A 4323-nucleotide genomic window follows, 5' to 3' on the forward strand; every position below is an offset into this window, starting at 1 on the left:
GCCAGGAGGCCAACGGCGCGGCCGGACGGCGGGTGGTGGCGACGCCGAGGCGGCGGCGAGCGGCGGCGGGTCGCGCGGGCGCAGGCGGCGGAGGGGCGAGGCGAGCACGGGCGGCGCGCGGGCCTGGACGGGCCCGACCCGGGCCCGGCGGGCCGCGGCGGCGGGGGCGGCACGGGAGGCCACGCGGCGGCCTCCGATTGGACGAGGGGCTTGGGGCGGACGTGTTCGGCCGTCGGCGGACGCGTCCGGCGGCGGAGAGGGAAAAAGCTTGGGTTAGGGGTGTTTTCATCCGAGATTTCGGGGGAGACGGACATATATATAGGTAGAGGGAGCTAGGAGAGTCCAAATGAGGAGCTGTTTTCGGCCACACGATCGTGATTGAACGATCGAGAGCATGGAGGGGAGTTTGGTGGGTTTTGGGCCACTTTGGAAGGGGTGTTGGGCTGCAAAGAGAGAGGGGCTTTACGGTTACCCGGTTAACCGTTGGAGTACCAAACGACCTCCGAATGGCACGAAACTTGACAGGCGGTCTACCGGTGCTATACCAAGGCCGCTTGGCAAGACTCGGTCCATTCCAAGAACGTTTAACACGCACTCACGAAAAGGGAGAAGAGGGGGACGCCGAAGGACATAGGAGCGCCAGATTGCAAAACGGACAACGGGGAAAATGCTCGGATGCATGAGACGAACACGTATGCAATGCAATGCTCATGATGACATGACAAAATGCAACACACAAGCAAATGACATGGCAACAACAACGAATAACTGGCAGACACCTGGCGCATCGAAACAGGGGCGTTACAACACTCCTCCACTAACAAGAGATCTCGTCCCGAGATCTTAGGACCGAGACGGAAGTGAAAAGGGGATAAGGTGAAACAAGAACTCAAGAGAAGAGGCAAAGAATCGAGAGCACTCGAGAAAAAGAGAGGAACGACGAGAATGGCGAGAATCAAATGCTCATGGAAACACGATAGACTCTGAAAGCACTCCGGTTAGAACAATATAAGAAACGAATAAGACTGAAAGGATTTAGGCAGCACTCCGGTTGAACAAGGAAAGAATTGAACACGAGCTTCACAAGACGGAATGACACTTGACGACAAAAGCAACTCAAAGCCTCCGGAATAATTGAATGATGGAATCAAAAGAATTTAGAAGGAAGGGTTGAACAGAGTTGTTGAGAAAATCAACAACGAAAAGAATAATCTTGTTGTGGACTTATAGATAACATCTCAAAATTATGAGGTGATAACCAGCCGCAAACGGAAATGATTGGATAACTGGGACGAAAGAAGAAATGCAAAACTCCATTTCAAAAGGATACGGAGAATTAATTACACTTCGAGACGCGAGAAGAAAAGATACTTGAACTCCACCGACAAGAATCTTGATGAACACTTGAAGAATGAACTAAATCATGAAGAACCACCATTAAGAACTCCGGTAACAAAAGGATCATGAGATAGAATGAAGGAAGAAAGAATAAGATGAGGATTGCGATGATTTAGATGGAGGTTCCGACGAAAAGGCCGAGGAAGTTTGAACTCCGGAAAAGAAAAGATGAAAACACTTGGAACTAGAATTTATTCACCAAGAACAAATTCCAAAGTAAAATATTACTCACTTGGATGAAATAAGAATAAGATTTATTGTATGCTTATCCTTCATCAAATTAAATTGATGACAAACAATGGATTTTCCATACTACTTATTCTTCTTGAAAAGGATTGAGAAGTGACAGGTCGCAAACTTGAGAAGGTCTTCATGAACCACCAGTAGGATTGGAAAGAACGAATGAATTAATATGATAATCAAGGAAAAAGAATCTGAAGCAACCACCGTAAGAATTCGAAAATGATCGACGAAAGAGAATGAATCACCGGGAAGAATCGGAAGAACAAATATTGTAGAGGGGATTTAGATGCGAGAGAATAAAGAGATCATGAGCTGATTAAAGAACACTTGAACGAAGCACTGGGATAATTAGAGAACGATAGCTGAAATGATGGCCTCCGATGAAAAGAAATGGAATAACAACTCCTGAAATACTCTGGATGGGTAAGAAAAGGAATATCTGACAAATGGAATAATTCAAGAGGATGATATGAAAACTCTTCTTCGGTCTTCAAATGACGACGGAAAAACACCACCAAAATTACTGAGATACTCCGGGAGAATGAAAAACAGAGAGGAAGGGTTGAACCAAAAGATGAAAAGAATTTGAAAGCGAACTTGGAGATAGCATCTGACTGATGGAATCCATTCTTATGTCACACTTTGAAAAGAATTAGGAATGGCTCCGGAATAATTAGAAGAGTCAGGTAAGATCCTGGGAAAAGACCTGTGGGTTAGGGCCCACTGAAAACAAACACCGTTGGAAAGGATTGTTGAACAGATAGATGATGCACCGGAACAATTGAAATATTTGAATGAGGTGACAACCTCGAATTAATTGGAACACGGACGAATCTCCTGAGATGTCTTCCGAACTCCGGAACAATTGAATGGCGAGAGGCAAACGAGCAAGGGAAACACTTGATCCAAGGAAAAGAATGTGATTAACTCGAAAAACTTGAATTGAGTCCACCGGAGATGAAAAAGAGCTCAAGAATGACGAAGGAGACGAGAATTCACCGGTTGAAACAATTGACGAAAGACTGAAGAGGCTCTGCAAGAAAGAAATAGATGGTCGAGAGAGAGTCAGACTCTGGTAAGAAAAAGGGTGGGAGGGCAGGAAAACAAAATCAACTCGAGAAGGGGAACCGACGAATATCTTGAATAGAGAACACCGGTTGAAATCATTGAGGAGAGAAAACAAAGGCTTCGCACGAGTAGGATGGATACTCGAATACGGACTCCGGTTCCGAGAAGAAAAGGGGTGGGCGGGTGGGAATAGAAAACAACTGAGGATTGAACTTGGCAACGATGAAGAGAGTCGAGTCGACTTGATGAGAAATGCACCGGATGAAAAGAGCTGAGGAACAACTATCGGAAAACCAACTTCGTGAACCTAAATAAAAATTTGAAGGGGAAGAGGAGTAGTTCAAAACACCTACGTCAAGATTCCTTACCAGAGCGACGAAGGGGGCTGAGGAGTAAAAAGAATTCCTACTCTCCGATATAACTAGACGCGGAAATCAGTTTTCTTCTAGACTCAACAACGGCCAAACTACACGATCAATCAAGGGGCTCCTAGGGTCGGTCGAGGCTCTGATACCAACTTGTCATGCCCAATATGCGACCCTATCCAAAAGGAACTCGAAGGTCCCACCAAGGATAGACCCGCATATTGAAACGCTTTTGCAAGGTGGATATCATTACATCAACATTACATAAAAGATGGGGATATATACATAAGGCATACAATGCCACACAAATACAACATAACAATACATCAGAGCATCATCCGACTACGGATGAAACACAAATAGAAACTCAAACGACATCCACCCTTCTAGCCCAGGCTGCCAACCTGGAACCTATCCCCTGATCGAAGAAGAAGCAGAAGAAGAACTCCAAATAATCAGACATCGCTCTCGCGTCATGACCATCACATAAACCTGTACCTCCAATTGTTGTTGTAGTAATCTGTGAGCCACAAGGACTCAGCAATCCCATTACCATGGGTATCAAGATTAGCAAAGCTTAAAGGGAAAGGAAGGGGTAAAGTGGTGAGGCTGCAGCAGCGATTAAGCATATATGGTGGCTAACATACGCAAATAAGAGCGAGAAGAGAAGCAAAGGAACGGTCGTGAAGCTAGCAATGATCAAGAAGTGATCCTGAACTCCTACTTACGTCAAACATAACCCAAAGACCGTGTTCACTTCCCGGACTCCACCGAGAAGAGACCATCACGGCTACACATGCGGTTGATGCATTTTAATTCGGATCAGGTGTCAAGTTATCTACAACCGGACATTAACAAATTCCCATCTGCCAATAACCACATGCACGGCTTTCGAAAGATTATACCCTGCAGGGGTGTCCCAACTTAGCCCATGACAAGCTCTCGCGATCAATGAAGGAATAGACCTTCTCCCAGGAAGACCCGATCAGACTCGGAATCCCGGTTTACAAGACATTTCGACAATGGTAAAACAAGACCAGCAAGACCGCCCGATGCACCGACAATCTCGATAGGAGCTGCACATATCTCGTTCTCAGGGCAACACCGGATGAACACTACGTACAACTAAAACCAACCCTCCAGTTTCCCCGAGGTGGCGCTGTAAGTGGCTCTGGTTCGGACCAACACTTAGACAAGCACTGGCCCGGGGGGGGGCTATAATAAAGATGACCCTCGAGAGAGCGACTCC

The sequence above is a fragment of the Triticum dicoccoides genome, chromosome 1B, assembly GCF_002162155.2.
Source record: "Triticum dicoccoides isolate Atlit2015 ecotype Zavitan chromosome 1B, WEW_v2.0, whole genome shotgun sequence".
Lineage (NCBI taxonomy): Eukaryota > Viridiplantae > Streptophyta > Magnoliopsida > Poales > Poaceae > Triticum > Triticum dicoccoides.